The sequence below is a fragment of the Balaenoptera acutorostrata genome, chromosome 2 (assembly GCF_949987535.1).
Source record: "Balaenoptera acutorostrata chromosome 2, mBalAcu1.1, whole genome shotgun sequence".
In the NCBI taxonomy this organism is placed as follows: Eukaryota; Metazoa; Chordata; class Mammalia; order Artiodactyla; family Balaenopteridae; genus Balaenoptera; species Balaenoptera acutorostrata.
This window is the reverse complement of record NC_080065.1, coordinates 95,840,715-95,865,838: the sequence shown is the minus strand read 5'-3', so window position 1 is coordinate 95,865,838 and position 25,124 is coordinate 95,840,715. Positions and strand designations below refer to the sequence as shown.

The following is a 25,124-nucleotide window of genomic DNA, read 5'->3' as shown; positions in this document are numbered from 1 at the left end:
TCCTGGAAGAGGATAAAAAGCTTTCTACTTAAATCTGATTATCCAGTACTTCAGTGTGGAAATCCTACTGGTTTGGAGTTTAACAAAAGCAGCTCCATGATTGAAGATAATTCGGAGAAATCTGACAAGGATGGCTCATTTGCTAGCTACCCAAGAAGGTGGTTGTGAGGAATTTCCATTGTGGGTTACAGTAAGGTGAGAGAATCTGTGTATTTTGCTTTTTCCCTGTCTACATGGGCAACAAATGTTGACTGGGGCTAGAGGATCTGCTTCTAAGGTCACTCACTCACTCATTTGGCTGGCAAGTTGTTAGTGGTTTGGGCCCCATGTTGGCCTTTCCATAAGGTTACCTGAGTATCCTTATAACACAGAGGCTGGCTCCAGAGTAAGCAATTCAGGAGACCAAGGTAGAAGCTACAATGTCTATTATGACCTAGCCTCAGAAGTCACACACTTCTGCAGTATTTTACTGGTCACACACGTCAGCTCTATTCAGCATGGGAGAGCACTGTACAAAGGCTTGAATAGCAGAATTTAAAGATCATTAGGGATAATCTTGGAAAGTGGCTGTGGTACCTCCCAACCATAGCCCCACCCCCCATTTAAATAAGTATTGGATCAGCAATCTTATATTAGGTGTTTATGGTAATCTCAAGGTGAATTTATGCAAAAAAAGTAAGGCTTTTAGAATGCTGCACACCTTTCTATTATTTATGCACTGCTCAGGAAAATGCCTGTTTGATTGCCAAGCTTTTCACAATGATTTATTTTTTATTATGTTTGATGCCTGATAAGAACAAAACTCACATAATCTGGGAATATCTGAAGATACTAATTCTGGCTTCCTCTTAGAAATTGTAGGATACATCCTCGAGCTTTAACACAGTGCTGAAATCTTCACTACTTTCTATTGATGTTACTGCTTTAATCTAGCCATTGGATCCAGGTGTCATTCAGAAACCTGACTAGATATAGGGCATCTTTCATTCACAAAGTAATGAATTCCGACTATAGTCTTCAGAGATTTTAGGTGCTGGCATACTTACGCTGCTGGAATAGTATGGAAGAATAAGGCTGCCACTGTAAGAGAAAAAAAAAATGCCCTTTGTGTTGTTTTTGAGAGAAATCTTTAGAGGAGTAAGAATTTGAAGATTTAAGTCTGGTAGGGAGAGGACAGGAAGACTTGTGGATCAAGTATCTGTTTAGTTTAAATGTCTCAGATATCAAAGTGAAATAATCAAATAGATAGTTGGATATTCACAGAAGAGGGTTAGGATGGAGATACAAATTTGAGATTTAACATCATATAGATGATGGTTAAAAGCCTTGGGAGTAGGTGAAAAAACAGTGAAGAGAGAAAGCAGTCCTGGTACAAGCCCTGAGGCACTCATGTTTTAGAAGACTAGTGAAGAGACAGAACCAATAAAGGAAATTAGAGGGAGGAGGAAAACCAGGAGAATATGTCACTAGGGCCCAAGAGAAGACATCTACTTCAGGTAGAAAAGAGTGATCTGCTTGGTCTAATGTTACTAAGAGGTTATTGTACTAAGATGAGGGCAATGGAATTTGGCCACATGGTGGTCATTGGTGACCTTGATTTGAGCTTCAGGAGATTGTTTAGGATTGGGGTGGGTTAAAGAGTGAATTAGAGGTGAGAAAATAGAGACAGGAAATGAAGGCCACTAGATCAAGAGGTTTGGCTGTGAATAGAACAAAGAAATGGTCTTATCTAGTGGAGGGGGTACATGGAGGGGAGCTAAGGTCAGGAGAGGAATTGTAAAGATGAGTAATATTAGAGCATGTTTGTGTGTTCATGATAATGATCCAGTAGAGAAGGAGAAACTGATTATACAGGAGAGAGAGGGGCTAATCAAAGGTTTTCTTGATTAGCTGGACTCCATTGCCCAAGTAAGGTATTGGTCTTTGATAGGAGTAGGGATGCTTTTTCTATTTTAATAGGAGAGAAGCAGTGTAGGCATGGTAGGGAAATATGAGGGAATTTCTCTTTAATGGAATGAAGTAGATCTTCAACTGAGAGTGGCATAGGTAGGAAAATAGATGTTACAGGTTTGAGGAGAGAAAAAAGGTGTAAAGAAGTTAACTCAAGTAGTGAGAAAGCAGACTTTATAGGAAACACAGTAGGCCTGCCAGGCGGTGTTAAATATTCTTCCATGTTTATAGTTGTGAATTTAAAGTGAAACCAGCCAGCCCCTATTATCTGACCATTCCCCCACCCCCACTCTCCCCAACACACACACACACACACACACACACACACACACACACACACACACACACACACACACACACACAGCTGCCCTGATGAAGGCATGCAAAAGTAGAATAGTTCATTCAGTTCAACCAGATTTGGGGTTTTACCAGGTAAATATAATAGAGGGAGAGAAGAATAAAGGGTTTGAGTGAAAGGGAATGGCTATTGTTGGGTCTAAGGAAGAAAGTAAAGATGAAAGTGATAGTGAAAATTGATGAGAACATTGGATTGAAGAAGCCAGTGAGGTAAAAGAATGTTGTATTTGGAGACGGTAGCATAAACTAGAGGGATAGGAAGTATGCTTCAGAGACTGAAACTTTGGGAATTGAGATTTTTTTATTAAGATTTTGGAGTTGGTCAGAGTTGTCTTATCACTTCACAGGAGACTTTTTTTTTTTTTTAAGAACTTTGCGTTCTCTATTGTAAAAGAACAAGTATCAAAAATATCTTTTCTATGAAAGTTCCAAGTGTTTTAATTGAGCAGATGTAACTATTAGTTTGAATTAAATAGCAGACCTTCTTTGGGAACAGAATAAGAAAATGCCTTTTTCATATTGTATCAAGTACAGACTGGTTTGAGAATCAAGGTACTTATTGACTGCTGGTGTCTGTTGAGGAAGGTATTTGAATGTGAATGAAATTTAGTCCAATTCTTAAGAAATCTTACTTTTTGCTTCTATAAAAGCTATGTGACAATTCAACTAATTCTACCCAATCTTAGAGAACTTGGCAAAGCAAGTTTTTTAAAAAGACTTAACAAAGTAAATATGAAGTTTTAGTTTTAAAAACAATCTATATTGAAAAAAGGAATTAAATTTTTTAGTTTGCCTTGATTTTTCTTTCTCTCTTCCCTCTTAGAACATAATGTTAAGTGTTCATGTTGAACTCTTATGAGATGACTCATTCTCTTAATCTTTAAAATGAATCTATATATTAGATACTATTGTGGGTAGTCCAAGTCACCCAGAGGTTTCTGATTTGATTGACACAGTCCAGTAATGCTAGGTAGATTTTGTTTTTTCATTTTACTTAATAAGACATTTGGATTTTTAAGCCTATAATAGCAAACATTTATCTTTAGATATCCAGAAGTGAAATAATTTTATAGTCTGTACTGTGCCTTATATATTAAAATTCAGCATAAAGCAAGAAGGAGAGAAGCTATTCAAAAAGGAAGGAAATGGTATTATAGAATTAGGCAATACCATCTTCAGTTGGTATATAGGGTATTGAAAAAGTCATTGCTTTCTCATTCAAGGTAAGAATTTGGGGATATTGTGTAAGGATAAAAGTCTTGACCCAAGGATTTGGTTTAAGGTTCTAATAAATACACACCATTACTAGGCCATAAATTTATTCTTTCATATACACCAAATTTTGTTTTTAACATCAATTTTAAAATTGGATTTTTTGTTATTAATTCTGATGTATTTCAAGGGGTAGTTTGTGTGTTATAAATTGATAAATGATTTGTCAAGTAATCTAAGTATTTTATGATATTTTAAATGTTGAAATGATGGGAGTTTTAATTATATTTGGGGAGAAAGACTATTTTTAAAAAACTCATTCTGTGTGCTCCTTTTTCTTGAATTCACAGTGACACTGTAAACATTTGGTGCTGTTTTGGTGACATAAGTCACTGAAGTCTTTAACGTTAAAATGTTATCTTTATGAATAGGGTTTGTAAGTTTGTATTGTAAATTGTACCTTTGGGAGCAGTCTTACAGCTGCTTTGGGTTTTCAGTAAAGATCAAACTAAAAACATTAAACAAGACATACTTAAAACACACACATGGGCAAGCATAAAATTCTGCTTTAAACACTTAGTTTTTAAAAAATTAATCAGAATTTGTTTTTTTTTCCCCTAGGGGAAGGGTAGCTTAAAACATTGGTTGACCGGAAACTGGAACTTTATCAGATTAGGGCATGTTAAGAATTTAGAAAAAAAATTTTCTTTACTTGCATGGAAATGTTTGAATATTTGTTAATTGGGCAAAATGGTTGCCAAAGGTGATTTTGAGTTTTTTGTCTTATTAACAACATAAATTAATAAGTAAGTGTGTAGTCAAAATTGCCAAAATAAGACCAAATAAAACAAAATTAAACTTCTCATAGAGTGTAAAATTTTGTGTTTTTTTTCCTGCTATTATATTTTCCAATTGAAAAAGCCTTTGACCATTAAATTTAACTATAAATTAGTAATAGTATGCATATGACTTCTGATTATTTCTTCTTTTGAGTAGGAACTAGCAACTAGTTCTGTTAATTTTTGTAGATCTTGCTGTAACCATGTATCCTTCCTTATTTGAAATGTTTATATTTTTCATTGCCTATAAGATATCTAAAATTTTTAATCTAACAGACAAAATCTAAATCTCTGTCCTAAAAAATTCCTAAACATCTTTGAAGGCTAGTTCTTTTGCTGCTTTCTCTCTGAAATCTTTCTTGATTACCTGGCCAGAAATTATCTAATCTCTCATCCTTTGATATACATGTTGCTTTGTATTAAAACTTTTCTTGTGCACATTTTAGATCCCCTATCAGATTGTAAGTTGATGTCTTATTCATCTTTATATCATCTACATTCATGCATTCAACAGTGTTATTGAATGCTCACTGTGCACCAGACACTGTTCTAGGTGTGAAGGAAACAGCAGTGCATGAGAATATAGGTTCCTGTCCTCATGACATTTGTATTCTAGTTTGGGAAACGATGAGGGAGACAGAAAATTAAACAAACAGATAGATACATAGGTAGAACCTTTTAGGTCTTAAATGATTTGAGGAGAAAACAGTATGATGTGATAGAAATTTAAGGACAGTACCAGTGTTGATTCGATGGTCATGGAAGGTCTCTTTGAAGATGAGACATTTATGCCAAAGCTGAATGATACAATAGAGCAGTCATTTGAGGATTTGGGAACAGAGTTCTTGAAGCTGAAAGAAAGGCAGTGCAAAGGCATTAGAGAGAGGGAAGAAAGGGAGAGTTAGGGAGGAGGGTGGGAATGGGAGCAGGAAGTAGGTTATACAGAGTCTTGTAAACCGAGTTAAGGAATTTGAAATTTATTCTAACTTCATTTGGAAGCCAGTGAACAGCTTGTAGCTTTTAAGGGCTCATGATTACATAGGGCCCACCCAGGATCATCTCCCCCTTCCCCCTTTTTTTGTTGTTCAACAAGCATTTATTGAGTGTACCGTATGACTAGCACAATATTAGGCACTGATTTGCATTATTGAACAAGCAAAGATTTTAACCCAAAAGTCATGTAAAAACAAGGCAAAAGTGACCTGCATTCTCAAGGAAAGTCCATGTCTAAAGGCCCAGGACTGCAGTGCTCTAGAGCTGGCCTACTTGAATCTCAAGAGTTTGACTGCGGCTGTAAGAGTTGTTCCTTACAAGTTACCAGTTTCTCTTCTCATGTCTCCACATGGTTCTTCATCTGCAATAAAGCACTTATTTTATTACATTCATACTTGCCTCAAAAAAAGCAGATGTTTTCAGTACCATTATTGGATAAATTTCAGCTAAACAAAGCCAAACAAATCCTGCCATTGATCACTCCTGAACTTCTGGGCAAGGGTCACAATGCTCTGGGGGTCATCTTCCCCATATAAGCTCATCCTTCAGGGTGTGTTACCTCCTTTAGGGGCGCAGGATACCATATGGCATGCAGAGAAAGTGCCGAACCAGTGACAGGTAGTGAATTTCACCTCCCTATTTTAAAGTCAGCCAACTAATAACTTTAATTACATCTGCCAAGTCCTTCTTACCATGTAATGTAGCGTATTCACTACTGTAACACCAGGGCATATTTAGCCTAATACATGTTTAACATATTTAACATCATACAAGAGCAGTGAAGCAGAATTAACTCTGACAGAGTAGCCTTTTTTGAGTCATTCACAGTTTTTCTGCTTTCTTTTGCCTTTGCTTATATGCCCACAATCAGTCATTACCTTGTATTTGCCACACACCCATAAGACAACCCCAAACTGTTTCTCTTTAGTTATTTAACTAAATTAACATGACAATGTGAAAATGTCTCCTGCATTTAAAGAAATTTTGTTCTAGATATCTTCCAGAGAAATCTGTGGTTACCCATTGATAAAAATTTATGGGTTAAGGGGATTTTTTGTAGATTCCAGGTTGACATTTTCAAAGCTGTTTGAGATTTCTTGTTTTCACTTATTCTGATTATTAAAAAATGTATTCACTCAATAAGGATTTATTGAGCACCTACTACTACTGAGCTAGGTGCTGCAGTAATCATCAGGATGATAATAATTGAACAAGTAACTTTTTATGAAGCATGAGGCTCTGAAGGAGGAAGTACAAGCTGCTCTCGGAGATGACACACAGTCGTCCCTTGGTATCCACGAGGGATTGGTTCCAGGACCCTGGAGGATACCGAAACCCAGGGATGCTCAAGTCCCTTATATAAAACAGTATAGTATTTACATATAACCTACACATATCCCTCCCACTATACTTTAAATCATCTCTAGATTACTTATAATACCTAATACATTGTAAATGCTATGTAAGTAGTTGGAGGCTGCTTGGCAAATTCAAGTTTTGCTTTTTGGAACTTTCTGGAATCTTTTCTGTATATTTTTGATCCATGGCTGGTTGAATCCTAAGTGGTTGAATGAAGAACCCAAGGATATGGAGCACCTACTGCATTTAAATCTAATTAGAAGATCGAACATGAAGTGCTCATGAGACCTGGAGGGTGAGGCAGTTTGACCAACACTGGCTTAGGAGGCAGACTGCCACTTCACTGTGTGGGGACCTGAGTGAATTTTGAAATTTCTTTGAGCCTATGTGTGTGAACAGTGATCTGTTTTTAATCTCTATAGAAATTCAAGTTAGATGAATTTGTTGATTATATATATTTGCTGATCATAATGTCTGCTACTGGTTTAGAAGATTTATCATGAAACTAATGAAGTTTAATGCACCTAATTTCATGGACCCTTCCTAGGTTCTTTTGCAGCAGCAATAGCAATTTTGAATTAATTTGTATTTTCCTTAAGGAAGGCTCCCCCATAATTTATATATGATCCTGAACCCCACAAAATCTGGATCTGCCTTTGGCTACAGATGAGATGAGAAAGAAATGTTAATTTCTCTCTTCTTCTCATGTGGTGATTTCAAATTGTGTCCAAAAGGCACTTAACTTTTGGAAAAAAATACAGAAATTATGTGTGTTAGGTTGTGGAAATTTTATAAAATTAAGAAAAATTGCAGTTTTTATAATTTCCACACCCAGGGAGGACACTTGATATTTTGTTGATCTCTTTCAATCTTCTCTGTGCACCTATATAATTCATTTAAAAAAAGACAAGGCTAGTTGGTACCATATTACGCATATACAGTGTTCTGCATTTTCGCTTAATATTATATGAATTATTTAATGCAGTTATATATAATTATCTTCTTTGACAATTTTATTTTATTTTTTTCTGTGAATTTGGCTTTTTATTTAGATTCCTCATATAAGTGATTCCATGCAGTATTTGTCTTTTCTGCCTGGCTTATTTCACTTAGCATAATGCCTTCATGGTCCATCCATGTTGTCCCAAATGGCAGGGTTTCCTTCTTTCTCATGGCTGAATAATACTTCATTTCGTGTGTGTGTGTGTGTGTATTTGTGTGTGTGTGTGTGTGTGTGTGTGTGTGAGATTTTTATCCACTTATCCATTGATGGACACTTGCTTTCATATCTTGGCTGTTAAGAATATGCTGTAATAAACGTGGGAGTGCAGATCTCTCTTCCTTTGGATATATACCTAGAAGTGGGGTTGCTGGATCATATGGGAGTTAAATTTTAATTTCTTGAGGAACCTCCATGCTGTTTCCATAGTGGCTGCACCAATTTACATCCCCACTAAGAGTGCACTGGGGTTCCCTTTTCACCACATCCTCCCCAATATTTGTTATTTCTTGTCTTTTGATGACAGCCATTCGAACAGATGCAAGGTGATATCATTTTGGTTTTGATTTGCATTTCCATGATGATGGGTGATGTTGAACATCTTTTTATGTACTTGTTGGCCGTTTGGATGTCTTCTTTGGGAAGATGTTTGTTCAGTTCCTCTGCCCATTTTTTAACCCAGTTGTTTGGTTTTTTGGCTATTTAGTTTATGAGGTTGTCATATATATATATATATATTTTTTGTTTTTTTGGATATTAGCCCCTTATTAGATATATGATTTGGAAGTGTTTTCTACATTTTGATAGGTTGCCTCTTCATTTTGCTGATGGTTTCTTTCACTGTGTAGAAGCTTTTTAGTTTGATATTGTCCCACTTGTTCATTTTTGCTTTTATTGCCTTTGTTTTTTGGTGTCAAATCCAAAAAAATTATTGCCAAGACTGATGTCAAGGAGCTTATTCTATATGTTTTCTTCTAGGAGTTTTACAGTTTCAGGTATTAAATGTAAGTCTTTAATCCATTTTTAGTTGATTTTTGTATATGGTGTAAAATAGGGGTCCAGTTCATTCTTTTGCATGTGGTTGTCCAGTTTTCCCAACATCATTTTTTTTTTTAATTTTTACTTATTTATATTTATTTTTGGCTGTGTTGGGTCTTCGTTTCTGTGTGAGGGCTTTCTCTAGTTGTGGCGAGCGGGGGCCACTCTTCAATACGGTGCGGGGGCCTCTCACTATCGCGGCCTCTCTTGTTGCAGAGCACAAGCTCCAGATGCGCAGGCTCAGTAGTTGTGGCTCACGGGCCTAGTTGCTCTGCAGCATGTGGGATCTTCCCAGACCAGGGCTCGAACCCATGTCCCCTGTATTGGCAGGCAGATTCTCAACCACTGCGCCACCAGGGAAGCCCTTCCCAACATCATTTATTGAAGAGACTGTCTTTTCACCACTGTATATGCGTGGCTCCTTCGTCATAAATTAATTGACCATATTTGCTTGGGTTGATTTCTGGACTTGCTATTCTGTTCCTTGATCTACATGTCTGTTTTTATGTTAGTACCATGCTTTTTTTTTTTTTTAATTGAAGTATAGTTGATATACAATTATCATACTGTTTTGATTACTGTAGTTTTGTAATATAGTTTGAAACCATGAAGTGTGATGCCTCCAGCTTTGTTCTTTTTTTTCTTCTTTTTTTTTTCCTCCAAGATTGCTTTGGCTGTTTGGCGTCCTTTGTGGTTCCATAGACATTTTAGGATTGTTCTATTTCTGTGAAAAATGCTCTTGGAGGTTTGAAAGGGATTGCATTTAATCTGTAGATCACTTTGGGTAGTATGGACATTTTAACAATATTAATTTTTCTAATCAGTGAGTGTAGAATATCTTTCCATTTATTTGTGTCTTCTTCAATTTCTTTCATCACTGTCGTATAGTTTTCACTGTACAGATCTTTCACTTCCTTGGGTAAATTTATTCTTATGTATTTTATGCTTTTTTATGTAATTGTATATCTGGCATAATATTAATCATCTTTAAGAGTGCCAAAAGTATAATTAACCAAGCTGTTGTTATCAATCATTGAGGTTGTTTCTAAAATTTCACTTGTGGAAACAATACTGAGTATCTTTGAATATAAATCTTTGTGCATGTACCTGATTGTACATAAGATAATTTCTTTTAACTGGACTTATTTCAGTATAAGCATTTTAAGCATCTTAAGGATTTTCAAAAGCTACTGCCTATTTTTTTTAGTGTATCCTCTCTGACCCGCAATATTATTTTAAAATATCATTGCCTATTTAATAGGTGAAAATGATACTCTTTTGTTTTTATTTCTTTGATTCCTTATTGTAGTAGAACATATTCTGTGCATTTATTAGTCCCTATTGTTTTTCTTATGTTAATTGCTAATATATGACTAGGAAGCTTTTTGACAGGAAAAAGGAAGGTTTTTTTCCTCTGTAAGCAAATGCCTCAATCTGTATAGCACTCTGAATTAAAAGGCATTTCAAAACGGTCTCCCTATCATAGTGCAGTAGGAGCTTTGATAGCAGAAGCTAGAGTGGTGCGTGGTGCTTCGCAATCCTGGCAGCACACACCAGTGCCTGAACCTCATCCTCAGAGATTCGGACTTAATGGTGTTTTTAAAACTTCTCAAGCTCCTAAAGTGATTCTACTGTGCAGCCACCTAACCTCAGAAACTTAGCCCCAAGGCTGCGTCACATTTTTTTCACTTACAGCGCCTAGGGTTTTTATTTAAAGCATTCCATTTCCTCTGTAAAAAGTTATACTTTGTACTAATATTCATTATTCAGCATTTGCTCCACTATTATTCCTTGAGAGCATCTGCATTGGGTGCCCTTTGGAGATTAATTTTAAATCATTCCTTATACTAATACTTAATGAACACCTGTTATGTACAAAATATTATGGTATACACCATGAGACGTTCAAGATAAATCAGGTGTGGCTCTTCCCTCGGATTCTTATAGTCAGGAATGGGAAAGGAGATGTACACACAGAGCTACAATGTGTTTGTGCCATAAAAGGAGGGAACAGTGGAGGGAAGAGGAGGGTGAGGAGTCTAGGAGTCTAGGTGGGATGGTAGATTACTTCATGGAAATGTATGTTTAAGCTGAATCTTGATTTGGACCAATAGAGCAATTAATAATCCTTTACTTGTAAAACATATTTCATAGTTTATAAAGTTTGTTCACAGTTACACGTTTGATCCTTATAACAGCTCTATAAAATAAGCCAAACAGTTATTCTCATTTTACAGATGAAAGAGTAGCCAAGTCTTAGGATAGTTAAGTAACATCCAGAGTCACAGAGCTACAAAGTGAAAGATTCAGAACTTTAAACCTGATTCTTCAGTCTCCATATGCTGGAGCCTTCTACTGTACCACATTATAGTAAAGGCAGAAAGTTCTATGTCTAAGGTGAGTTTTAGAAATGGCTAAGTGGGGACTTCCCTGGTGGCACAGTGGTTAAGAATCCGTCTGCCAGTGCAGGGGACACAGGTTCGAGCCCTGGTCCTGGAAAATCCCATGTGCCGCGTACCAACTAAGCCTGTGCGCCACAGCTACTGAGCCTGCGATCTAGAGTCCGCCAGCCACAACTACTGAAGAGCGCGCGCCTAGAGCCCACACTCCGCAACAAGAGAAGCCGCCACAATGAGAAGCTTGCGCATCACAACGAAGAGTAGCCCCTGCTCGCCGCAACTAGAGAAAGCCTGAGCACAGCACAAAGACCCAACGCAGCCAAAAAATAAACAAATAATTAAAGAAATTTATTTTTTTAAAAAAGAAATGGCTAAGTGTTTAGTTTGATTGGACTGGTATTAGGATGCAAGTTCTGGAATAGTTGAAGATAAAGCTTTAGTGTGGTAGGCAGAATAATGGCTCCCTAAAGATGTCCAGTTCCTAATCCCTAGAACCTATGAATATGTTAGATTATGTTACAAAGGGGAATTAAGGTTGCAGGTGGAATAAAGTTGCTAATGAGGTACCCTGGATTGTTGGATTATTGAGGTGGGCCAACGTAAGAACGGTTTTTAAGTCCTTAAAAGAGGGAAGAGAAGAACAAGATTCAGAGAAAGAGATAATGACAATAGAAGCAAAGTGACAGTGCTGCAAATTGAGAAGGACTCAGGCCACCACTGCTAGCTTTGAAGATGGAGGAAAAAGGCCTTGGACCAAGAATATAGTTGGTCTCTAGAACCTGGAAAGGGCAAGAAAGCAGATTGTCCCTTAGAGCCTCCTGAAAGAAGTAGAGCCCTGCAGACACCTTGATTTTAGCTCAGTGAGATCCGTTTTGGACTTCTGAACTACAAAACTGTAAGATAATAAATTTTGTTGTTTTAAGCCACTAAATTTGTGGTAATTTGTTATGGCGGCCATGGAAAACTTAATACATGTAGGAAGCCTTTTAGCGTAGGCACTCTACAATTAAACTCCAAACTATCTCACTTCCACTGTCAGTAACAGAATGCCATGAAATGTTCTTGAGCAGGGGTGTAAAAATCTATTTTGATATTTGCTGATTAGAGAGGAGAAAGATTGGAGGGAAAAACACTAAGATTCTATTATTGGTGCTAGAAACATTTCTTTTGAGAAACTTTTGCTTTTTGAGGTAACACAGAACACATCTATATGTCTGGCTTGTAGAAGACGATGCATATATCTCTCACTTAGTTTATACATCACTAAAAATTCAATTTCCATCGCAACATTTCAGCTCCTTCCCACGTCCCAGGAGAAGTACAGAAACACTGGGAGAATTGGTCTTCGGTCTCTGACCCACTTTATTCTGTTCTTAAGATTTTTTGTCATACCCTAACCCAGTATGAATCTGAAGACTGGAAGATTTTTAAATGAATTTGAGCTTTATTTGGTTGCTTAGCACCTGGAGAACTTGCACTAGCATGTACTTTTACAATACATAATTATTATTTTTAAAGAAAAAAACTTTTGTTGATCTCTTTGTAGGCATAAATCGATTCTGTTCTGCTATCAATGTATCTGAGGTCTCCAGTAAAGAAAGAGTTAAGTATTGAAGTACGAGTTGAGATAACTGAATTCAGAGCACTGATTTTAACTCATTTTTTTCTAGTTGATATTGTTGCCCATATTCTTGTCAGTTTTTAAAATCACAAGTCTTAAATTAGGCCTAACATGTTCATGTTAAAATAGAATGCAGGATTTAGGACATTAAGAATCCTATTATTTCTATTGAGTCATCAATTTTTTTTTAAGTTACAGAAGGTTCAGAGGTTATTTATTTTTTTAACGTGAACTATGTGTTCATATTTATGACATTTACTTAGTAATATTTATTAAAAACAGTAAAGCTAATCATAATGAGCACAGATACTTGAAATCAGGGGCATGTTTGTCAGTACAGTCTTATAATAACCTTAATGTACAATTTATTTCTGTAATAAATTTTGATCAGAAAATACTTTTAATGCATACATATGTATGTAGCCTGAATGATAACATTTTTATATAAACAGGGATGGCAGGAGCTTTATTCTGAGATACATATAAACCTAGTAGCACAACTTAATGCTTCAGTGACCTCCATTGTTTTCAAATTTGGTCTAAAACATTTTGATTGTATATGTTTTTAATTGTAGTTTTAAAAATAGCTAAGTATATTTTTAATACAAAATTCAAATCAAACTTTTGTGGAATCTGAGAAAACTGGTTTGAAAATTTTACTGAAAAAATTCAGTTGGCCACATTGTAAAATGTAAAGTTTTTAGATTGGCTTGCTTTTTGATTGATTTGAGTTTTATTGATTGGTGAACATATAATGGTCATAGCTTTCTTTAAAATTTTGTCATTTGAAACACTGTTACAACACATGTAATAAAAATTTAGACAAATATTTTGGCTACAAACTGGTATACTAAATAATAGCTTGAGTCATAGTCTGAGTCAAGAGTAATAGAGTTGTCTCTTAGTGTACTAAGTTATTTTTAGGAGCTTCTAAAATGTATTTTTTGTTTAAAAGGGTACTTTTCCTTTCCAGAAGTTTTAGGCCTTATGAGAAATTATCTATTCAGAATTTGTCACAAATAGTTGATGACTGTATAAATAAGTCCTGTTCAATGAATCATGCACTTTCAGTAAGAGAATCTTGAAAGCCTTTTGTAAAACTAAGTCATCTTGACAAAAGAGATATTTAAGATAGAACCAAATTGATTTATGTTTCCTTTATTTCAGATATCAAGGGAAAGTGTTTCTAAATATATTTAAACTTTTATATAATATATAATTTTTCTACTTACTAGTAAATTACTAGTAATATGTGATTGATGTTGGTTCATTTGTTCATTCAACAAATATTTAGGGGGTATTTGCTATATATTAGGCATTATAATACAGAGATAAAGAAAAAATATCCAAAAGCAGAAAGGAAAAGCAGAAGTCACTCCATAATCCCACCTTCCATGGATAACCACTGTGAACATCCATTGTGTGTACATCTACGAGCATTTAGCTATTTGTCTATTACTTTTCTAATTTATACCATTTTTAATAAAATGAAATTGCTCCAAGTGTGCTGTTTAATAGCTTGCTTGCTGCTTTTCATGCTATTAATTTGAAAAATTAAAAGATTAGAGTAAATACATTTCATTAAAAAACCTAAAGTTAAGTATCCTTTTAAATTTGAAATAGATCATGAAAACTGATTCCACCCCCATCCCCATTTAAACAGAATTTAAATCCACTTTAAATTCTTGGCAATTTGGATTTTGTCCTTCTAACTCATAAAAATTAGTAATTCAAGGACTTACCTGGTGGCACAGTGGTTAAGAATCCGCCTGCCAATGCAAGGGACAAGGGTTCGAGCCCTGGTCTGTGAAGATTCCCATATGCCGCGGAGCAACTAAGCCCGTGCGCCACAACTACTGAGCCTGCACTCTAGAGCCCGCGAGCCACAGCTACTGAGCCCACATGCCACAACTACTGAAGCCCGCGTGCCTCGAGCCCGTGCTCCACGACAAGGGAGGCCGCTGCAACGAGAAGCCCACGCACCGCCACGAAGAGTAGCCCCCGCTTACCACAACTAGAGAAAGCCCGCGCACAGCAACGAAGACCCAGTGCAGCCAACAATAAAATAAATTTATTTTAAAAAATTAGTAATTCAAACTTCACTTGGTTAAATTTAAGTGAAATGCAGAATTTGCATTAAAATATTTAAGTCTCAGATTAGTAGTGACTAACAGCATTTACTGTGTCAGGGTCTGCTCTAAATACTGCTTCCTATTATATTAACTTCTCTATTCAACATTTCTACTCCCGTTTTCCTGGGGAAATGAAAGTGACTAAAGTCACACAGCTAGTAAGTGACAGGAGCAAAGATTCAGTCCGGAGTGTGTGGCTCCCATGATTCTGATCTCAACTACTCTACTGCACTGCCACCATAGCTTTTCTGGAGACTGTATTTTTCATTCAAACACAGTTCCAGTGATTTACCTAACAAATCGGTGATACGTAATGTAAAATTATTCGTTTTAATACATTTAGTAAAATTCTGTTTCTCTGTGTTGCAAGCATGTAAATCTTAGCAAATAGCGAATGAGATGTAATTTATTACCCACCCACCGCCTGTATCTTGTGCTAATCTTCCTGCGCCGTGGGCCTCCCCCACCCCCACCCGCATTATGCTTGTCAGCTTCCATCAGCTCCAGTGGGTTGCCCGGAGGTGGAGTCGGTGAGCACTAAGTGCGGGCTAGGGCTCGGAGCCGTGGGGTGGGGTGGGGCGGGGCGGGGCCCTGTGTCCTGCTGCGGAGTGCGGACGGAGTGCGGAGTGCTGCTGAGTGCGGGTCGGAGCGGAGCGTGAAGCAGCTGTGTAATCCGCTGGATGCGGACCAGGGCGCTCCCCTTTCCCGTCGGGGACCCTCCGATTGGCTGGGCGTGGGCACACGTGACCGACATGTGGCTGTATTGGCGCAGCCCGCCTGGGTGTCACTGGAGACGGAATGGAGGTGCTGCTGAGCTCGGAAATGGGGTAGGTGCTGGAGCTACCATGGCCCGGCTAGCTGCCGGGGGAGAAGGAGGCGATTTTCCCTTGCACTGCCTAAAGCCGATGGTCTTTCCTTGGCACAGGGTCTGATGCCACATGCCAAGCGAGGAGGCAGGGGCGTCTCCCCCCCACCCCCCCACCCCCCATTGCAGCACAGGAGATGGATTTCCTGTGCTTCTGATCCAGGGTTTTTGACAGAAGAGGAAGAAGGGGGGGGAGGGGTGGGAGTGTTAAGGGGAATCTGGTGAGAAAGAGCTGTTTTTGAAGCTAGAAGGAGGTTTTGTTTTTATAATGCATGTTGACAGAGTCGAGTGGAATAACAGTATCTAAGGAAACGGGTAGAGGACAACAAAGAATGGAGCATATTCATGGCGAGGAGCAAAAGCTTTAGCCCACTGAAAGGCTGCTTTTCCTCCCTGGCCACAAGGACACATGCAGTGGTAGCCAGGAGAGGGGTTACGAAGCCGCTGCTGATGGCTGTTACGAACCCAGTGGAAAGGGCTCCTTGGGAGAGGAGGAAGAGGTGGAGGCAGGAACTGCAGAGCTTCAGTGGTGGTTTTGGTTGATCCGTGAAATTTGGGTTACCAAAAGTGCCTGCTTTTGCAGTTCTAAGTGAACTGCCAGTGTATAGGGTGGCAAAAAGATACCAGTGTCTTTGTTAGTTTTAAAATGCAATGGTAGTGCCTTTTTGCAGATGACTGCAGCAGTGCTTTTCTCCTTCCCAGGCTGGAAAGATAACTGCAGAGGAATAAGAACCCTTGCAGCAATGCTGGCGGTAGAAGTCTATTTACAAAAAGCCATAGTTTATAATTACAACCTGGATAGAAAGAATAACTTAGTTTTTTAAAGTAGGAAGAATATCAGGCTATGAATGTTTTGACAGTGGAATTTATCAGACACTTTGATTCTGTATCACAAAAGAGATGCTCAAATTCTTTGCTTTAAATAAATCCTATAGGAAATCTTAATAAATTATGTATGAAGCAGTGGATCTTTTCCTTTGTTAGTATAGCTTTATGCTATTAATTAGGTTACTCAAGAGTAAATCACTTTATAATGTAAATCACTTTGTGAAAAGTTACAGTGATAAATTTTTCATAGGCTTAATATTTAAGGTCTGTGTTTATTAAGTAATTTTTTATTACTCTGGTCAGTTTTAGATATCATTGAATAAAGTCTATAGGCAAATATTTCAAATTAAAGTAGTATGATTTTTCTTTTAGGTATATTTCTGTTTAGTGAATATTCATAAGATATACTCTTGATATAGAGTGTTTCCGTTGCACTGTATTTTTGTTTCATTAAATGTCTAAAAACAAGTTTTCAGATTGAGTACAGTTTTAAATGCCTTATCTTTATGCCTATTTATGGTAGCCAGCTTGTCACATCTCCCTACTCTCTGAACAGGATGGCAGTGGCTTTATGAAGCCCTCCAGGATCAATGTCTCTTAAGTAGTGTTTATGTAATAGAAAGTCTTGAAAGAACCTATAATTTTTGTTTCAGTAATTTTTTTCAAGATAATAAGGAATTGGACTTGAATAAAATTAGACTATGTAAAGTTTTCACTGATAAATAAGCGATTTTATTCTTTATTTTTAAAACTATTTTTGCTTTAAGAATTATTTAGTCATGGGTATCAGGGTTAATAGTTCTTAGGATCTCTTTTTAAAATCTTATGGAAACTGTACCTAGAATTAAAGGTGTTGCATTAAATTTTCAAGTGAAATTTATTTATTTTTTGTTTTTTGCAGTTTATCCAAATTTTCCAGAAGATCCTTCAAGATACTTTTTTCAATAATTTTAAAAAAATTTTTCAAGTGAAATTTAATAGCTAATAACCATTCATTTCTTTGAACTCCAATTGGTATAGTTTTTGAGAGTTTATGATTCTTATTTTTACATAAATTATCTTATTTTATGATTTAAACAGCTCAATGTAGCATTATTTTCATTTTAATGTTAGATTATTCCTAATTGCATATGTTGTGACTTTATCCAAGGTCATGTATTATATAGGGATGTAAAGAACATAAGTCTTCTATTTTGTTCTAACTCTATGAAACTATCATCTTATTAATCAACTTAAACTCAACTAAACAGAACAGTATTAGATTGAGATATTTTTTGGAATTAAATAAGAAATAAAGAACTAAAGTAAGAAAAGTTGATTTCTTTCCCCTTATATTATGAAATACCTAATATAAGACTGTACTGTTGGCTTTAGTGGTCTTTGAAATTATTCATTGTTAGTTGATATTGCCAGAATTGAGCTATTAAGGAGTTCAAAAGTTAAATATTCATAAGTAGGTCTATGAACTGAATCAAAGCTATTAATTGCAGTCTTTTCATGCATTGCTCTTTGGATTTTTATTTTACCATTTTTCTCTTTTTTTTTTTTTTTTTTTACTAATTTTACATAATTTAACATTCCTTTTATATTAAATGTTCTCTTTAATTTTGACCTCCCTCCTCTGTTTTTTTTTTTTTTTTTTTTTGGTACTACACTCTGGAATTTTACATAGCACATAATATAGGATAGGGCAATATAATATAGAAAAGATGACTTGAGGAAATACATTCACTACACATTTGAGTACCTACTAAATGCCAGACCTATAAAGGTTCAGAAGAATCAAATAAGACATGGAAGCTAACCTCTAAGAAACTTACAATAGAACTATGTGAAATATTATTGCTATTGCATTGAAAACACTGATTGCTTTGGCTACTCCTAGGATCTTTAAAGATTTATATCATCTAAAATGTCTTCTAACTGAAAGAATGTGGTGGTTTGCTCTTTGAAACACCATGCCTTGTAAAATCTGCTTAGAATAGCAGATAATTCTGAAAAGCAAATTACTTTTGAAGTATTAAGTGCCTTGAATGTAAAATGAGGTTAGATGAAGTGATTTCTTGATGTTCTAGTTCTAATAGTCAATAATCTGTGGTTCTTGATTTCTGTTAAGTTCACCTCTTAGAAGGAAAGCTACCTAAACGGTTTCTTGTTTTGGTATAGGTGACATCTCACATGTTATGTAATAGATATGTTCTTGAACATTGTTTTTGTAAATCAAATCATGACATCATCAGTCCATAAAAGGCAAGCCTTCTCCCCTTTATTCCCAGGCCCTATTCCCACTCCCCTTATAGGCATTCATTCACATATGTTCTTAAATATGCGTTAATTCTTGTGAAATATTTAGCATTTTGTCTTTTTTATAATTAATGAGGGTTTTTTTAATTGTGGTAAAATATACCTACATAAAATTTACCAGCTTAACCATTTTTAAGTGTATATATAGGTCTGTGGCATTAAGTACATTCATATTGCTGTGAATGTATCACAGTCCATCTCCAGATCTTTTTCACATTCCCCAACTGAAACTCTACCTAGTAAACACTAACTCTCCGTTTTCTCCTTCCCCCCAATTCCTGGCAACCACCATTCTGTTTTCTTTCTCTATGAATTTGACTTCCCTAAGAACCTCATATAAGATATGTCTTCAGGTTTCATCCATGTTGTTGCATGTGTCAGAATTTCCATCTTTTTTTGAGGCAGAATAGTATTCCAGTGTATGTATACCGCATTTTGTTTATCCATTCGTTTTTCAATGGACACTTGGGTTGCTTCCACCTTTTGGCTTTTGTGAATAATGCTACTCTGAACATGGATGCACAAATAATCTGTTTGAGTTCCTACTTTCACTTCTTTGGGGGTATGTACCCAAATTTATGTTTTTAATTTACATAACTTTTGAACATTTTTAACTCGATACTGTTTTTAAGACCTATTTTACTTTATGTCCATGTAGTTTGTGGTTCTAACGCTGCTATCTAATGTTCTGTAGTGTCTTATCAGATGTGAAGGTCCTAGGTTTTTTCCAAATCTCTTTACCACAAACTTTGCTATGGTGTACATTCTTGTATATGACTTCTTATGGACTATTTTAGTTACATATTGGTGTACAATAAATTACCCCAAATCTTAGTGGCTTAAACAACAAATATTTATTACTTTAGAGTTTCTCTGGGGCAGAAATGCAAGAATATCTTAATTGGGTATATGGTTCAGAATCTCTCATGAAGTTACAGTTAAGATGTCAGCCAGGGCTACAGTCATCTGAAGGCTTGACTAGACTGGAGGATTCACTTTCTAGATGGCTCACTCACAGTCTGTTTCTCATGGCCTCGCTTCTTTTCCATGGGTCTCTACAAGGGGCTGCCTGAGAGTCTTCATGACATTGCAGCTGGCTTCCCCAGTGATCCCAGAGAGAAAGAGCAAGAAGGAAGCCATTTATGACATAGCCCATCACTTCTACCATATTCTTTGTATTAGAAGTGAGTCACTAAGTCCAGCCCACACAAGAGGAGATGAATTAAGCTCCACTTGTGAAGGTATAAGGTCAAAGAAATTGTGGATCTATTTTAAGATCACTACACAGTCAGTGAGATTTCACTGAAATTTATTCTTTGGAGAGGGATCACTGGATCATAGGAAATTTTTGGTATTGCTATTGTAACAAATTATCACAAACTTAGTGTTTAAAACAACCCAAATTTATTATCTTGCAACCCTGGAGATCAGAATTCTGAAATGGTTTCCATTGGACCAAGATCATAATAGCAGCAGTGCTGTACTTCCTTCAGAGGCTATCTGGAGAATCCATTTCCTTGCTTTTTTCCAGCTTCTAGAGTCCAGCCGCATTCCTTGGCTCATGGCCTCTTCCTCCATCTTTGTGCGAGCAGCACAATAAATCTCACTCTGACTCCGACCCCCTTTCTGTCTTCACATATCCTTCTCTGACTCTGACTTTTCTCTCTCCTTATAAAACCCTGTGATTACAGTAAGTCCACCCATATAATCCAGGAAAATTTGCCCATATTAAGAGCCTTTACTTGTTCACGTCTGCAAAGTCCCTTTAGCCTTGTAAGGTAACATATTCACTGGTCTCCAGCACTAGGACATGGATCTCTTTGTGGGGCCACTGTTCTGTCTACTCCAGGCATACACATACAGGTCTTCATCTGTTTTCAGACATACACATACAGTTCCTTGTATTAGGCTGAAGTGGTTTTTTTTTAAGTTGTATTTTTGTGAATGAACATTACTTTTTTGGGTAAATTCAGATTTTCATTTACCAGATTTGTTTATAGTATGGTATACAATGGTGACTAAGATAGTAAGCAGATACCCAATGAAGAATATTGAAATATATATTCCACTAGCTATTTTTAGATTCTTGGTTTTATTATCATTAATTAAATGATAAATTATCTGTCAGTATATTAGCTACTAATGACATTGTTTATAATAGAAACTGAGAAACGTTAAAGCAACGTGACTTTGTACCTTTTAGCCTTGTTATCGTACCATTTCTGTGGGTTCTCTATCCAAATCTCATCTTCTTCACACTGTGAAGATAGCTAGCCACAATGAAGCTCCAGTCCATATTTGTGCCCTTACCTCCAATTTTCTCAGCAAGGTGTGACTCCCATAGACTCTATATCAATCTTTTGGACCCAAACTTGCCTCTGAATTGTAGGTAATTTGTACCTTAGCATGGGTCCCCTGTAAGTCAGAATCTTGAGACAAGGCCTTGTGCGAAATACTTGCTTTGGGAAGTGATCCAGGAACAGGAGTAGTGGCTTAGAAAGTGTTAAATAGCGAAGAGGGACAGCCAGTATAAGTATATGTTCTCAAGTTGGTCACCACTTTGGATAATTTGGAAAGTCCTGAAAGCTGGGACTTTTAGAGAAGCCATATAAAATTGTCCATCTAAGGAAAAGAATTATATTTACTAGCTCCCATTCCCCTTTAGTCAAGGATTGTCCCATCAAGTGTTCACTCTTTTATAGGCTGTATATGCATGAATGCTGGGGACCCACACTGGGGTGTCACTGAGACTAGAACAGAAAGCAAAAGGATACCTGACAGCCGTTGTGCTGTCAGTTTATATCTTGCAGTGAGCTGATTGATGCGGCAATGACTAGAGTTAAAGTGAGCCAAGAGAATGTAAGATGAGACACAAACGTCTGATTTATTTGTATATGGATCCTATTTCCCCTTCCTACTGGAATACGACCCATTTGCTAGTTAATAAGATACTTGAGAATAAGGAACATGTCAATTTATCTTTTCCCCTGTGTTGTAGAGCTGCTGTGACAGAGTACCACACACTCGTGGCTTAAAATCATAGAAATGTATTCTGTCACAGTTCTGGAGGCTGGAAGTATAAAATCAGAGCGTCAGCAAAGTTGATTCCTTTTGGAGACTCCAAGAGAGCATCTGTTCCATGCCTTTCTCCCTAGCTTGCAGTGGTTGCTGGCAGTCTTCGGCATTCCTTGGTTTGCAGCTGCCTCACTCCAGTCTCTGCCTCCATTGTCACTTGGCGTTTTTCCTGTGTCTCTGTGTTCATTTCCTCACGTGGCCTTGTTTTAAGTGTACCAGTCATTGGATTTAGGACCCACCCTAATCCAGTAAGACTTTATCTTAACTTGATTACAGCTGCACAGACCCTGTTTCCAAATGAGGTCACTTTTCACAGGTACCAGGGATTAGCTACCTCTGTGACTCAATGTATCATTTTGGGAAACACAATTCAACCCACAAAAATCTCCTTATAATACTTGCACGGTGTCTTGTGAATAATAAGTTCTCAAATGTTTGTCGATTTGAATCGCATAGAGAGAAATCCATCATCTTACTCTTTTAATGGGAAAGTCATCCTGGACATTCTCTGAATCTGTGCCCTCTTTTTTCTCTTCTTTGCTCTCCATGGCTGTTTATTCTTGCATGTATTTATCTTTTTGTGGCTGTCACTGAGTAAAGCATTTTGGGAATTACAAAAGCTAAGTACTAGATACAAACCTTGTCTTAAAGGTAGAAAACAAAACTTGCCAAAGTAAAGTGGAATAATTAGAGAACAGTTAAGCCAAGTTGTATAGTATTTACTGTATAATCAGCAGGAAGACTCACTACTGGCTGGCTGTAGGAGACAGGAAGGTTTTATGTAAGGCAACAGAATTGGGCCTTAAAGGATAGCAAAGCAGAGGGGAAAAGGATGGGGCATTCAAAAAAGGAGATGAATTATGAGCAGAAGTACAAAATAGTTTGTATGGAGTGGTGAAGAGGGAATTACTTAAGGAGAAGGGTTATACTGGAACTTAATAGAAAATAAGTTTGGAACATAGACTGGTATCGGGTACACCAGGTCATGAAAGCCATGTAGAGGTCTTACATGGTCTTAGGAGCATGAGCATTGGGAACAAATATGAGTTTGAATCCTGGTTTAGCCACATGATCTGTGTTTTTACGAAAATTATTTGCCATTTTGAAGTCCCAGCTTCCTTAACTCTAAAATGGGAAGTGATACCTACCTCACAGTTGGGAAGATTAAATTACATGTATATTAATATATGGTACTTATTGTATTACATGACATATTGTAAATATGCAATAAATGGTAGGGTTTCTAAATTTCACCTGTCAAGTACAAAAATTAACAGATATGCAGAGGATTTAAATAATATGCTACAGTCAATAAATAGGTATATAACTTTGAGGACTTTGTACACTTTTTCCTTTTTTTAAATTTCAGTGAGCTATTTATGAAAATTAGTCATGTTCTTGACTACAAGGCAAACCTTAAAAAATTCAGAATGGTAACATTTGTAGGCAACAATCTCCAATCAGTCTAATAAACAATAAATCAGTGGCAATAAAAAGATGACTCACAAGTCATCTTATACACCTAATAATTGAGAAGAATCTTTGAAGTATCCCTGAGTCAAAGAGGAAATCAGTATTAAAATTATGAATTATCAAGAAATAGAGGCGGAAACATTTTATACTAAAACCTGTGAAACATGGCTAAAGCTGTATCAAGAAGAAAATTAGTACCTTAGGGACTTCCCTGGTGGTGCAGTGGTTAAGAATCCGCCTGCCAATGCACAGCACACGGGTTCAAGCCCTGGTCCAGGAAGATCCCACAGGCCGCAGAGCAACTAAGCCCATGTGCCACAACTACTGAGCCTGCGCTCTAGAGCCCGCGAGCCACAACTGCTGAGCCCATGTGCCACAACTACTGAAGCCCACGCGCCTAGAGCCCGTGCCCTGCAACAAGAGAAGCCACAGCAATGAGAAGCCCGTGCACTGCAACCAAGAGTAGCCCCCACTGGCCGCAACTAGAGAAAGCCCGCGTGCAGCAACAAAGACCCAGTGCAGCCAAAAATAAATAAATAAAATAAATTTATAAAAAACAAAGAAGGGGGCTTCCCTGGTGGCGCAGTGGTTGAGAATCTGCCTGCCAATGCAGGGGACACGGGTTCGAGCCCTGGTCTGGGAGGATCCCACATGCCGCGGAGCAGCTAGGCCCGTGAGCCACAATTGCTGAGCCTGCGCGTCTGGAGCCCATGCTCCGCAACAAGAGAGGGCGCAATAGTGAGAGGCCCGCGCACCGTGATGAAGAGTGGCCCCCACTTGCTGCAACTGGAGAAGGCTCTCGCACAGGAACGAAGACCCAACACAGCCAAAAATAAATTAATAAATAAAAATAAAATTTAAAAAAAAAAAAACAACAAAGAAAAGGTTGGAATACTTTGCTCCTTAAATGTTTGGTAGAACGTGTCTGTAAAAACATTTGAATCTGGAATTTTTTGTGTTAGGAGAAGGAAAGGGGAAATATTTAACTGCTGCTCCAGTTTTCCAATTGTTGCAGAACTTTTAAGATTTTCTTTATCTTCTTGAGTCAGTTCCCCCCACCTTTGAATTTTGTTCATTTTAAATGTTTGGGCTCTTCTCTCTCTCTAATCATAATCAGTCTCTTCAAAAAACCAACTTTTTGTTCTGATCTTCAAACTTTACACAAAGACGTACGATGAAAAGGAAAGCTTCTTCTCAGCAGACCTGAGACCGTTTTTTCCAGAGGCAGTGACTGTACTTTTGTATATCCTTTCAATGGCAATTTTATCTTTATACAATCCTTTTATTTTTTACTAGAACAAGATGGACAGTATGAGACATAGTGCTCTGTACTCTTTTTTTGATTTCTCCCCCTTTTTTTTGTTTGTTTTTACATCAACCTCATTCTTTTTAATGCTAATGTAATATTCCACTGCATGGATGTATCCTATTTATTTGAAAGTAGTTAAGCTTTTATACCAAGTAAAAACTTTCGCATTTGTTTTTTTTTTCCACACACACACAGTGTATTTTATTTTTACAAGAGATAAATAGACTGACACCAAGCATTGTACATGGATGACCACAACAAAAGCAACAATGATTGCAATTACCAAACATGAAACACACTTATACTATGTCATAACATTGACATTCAGTCCAGTTCGCATTTGTTTAAAGGAACCTAAGAACCCGATCTG

General features: G+C 37.0%; 1 protein-coding gene across 11 annotated transcripts in view; it reads left to right on the top strand.

Annotated features, from left to right (window-relative positions):
- The window catches only part of APC (APC regulator of WNT signaling pathway), a 144,226-nt gene that overhangs the window by 17,906 nt on the left and 101,196 nt on the right, over positions 1-25,124 (top strand). For 4 of the 11 annotated variants that reach the window (XM_057539009.1, XM_057538980.1, XM_057539025.1 and 1 more), the window contains exon 2: positions 12,694-12,749. The exons of 5 other annotated variants lie outside the window; for them this stretch is intronic. The gene's annotated coding sequence lies outside the window, so the exon portion shown is untranslated. Of the gene's footprint in view, positions 1-12,693; positions 12,750-15,602; positions 15,728-25,124 lie in introns of those variants that run through there. 2 more of the 11 variants (XM_007192104.2, XM_057538971.1) reach the window with 2 other exon arrangements.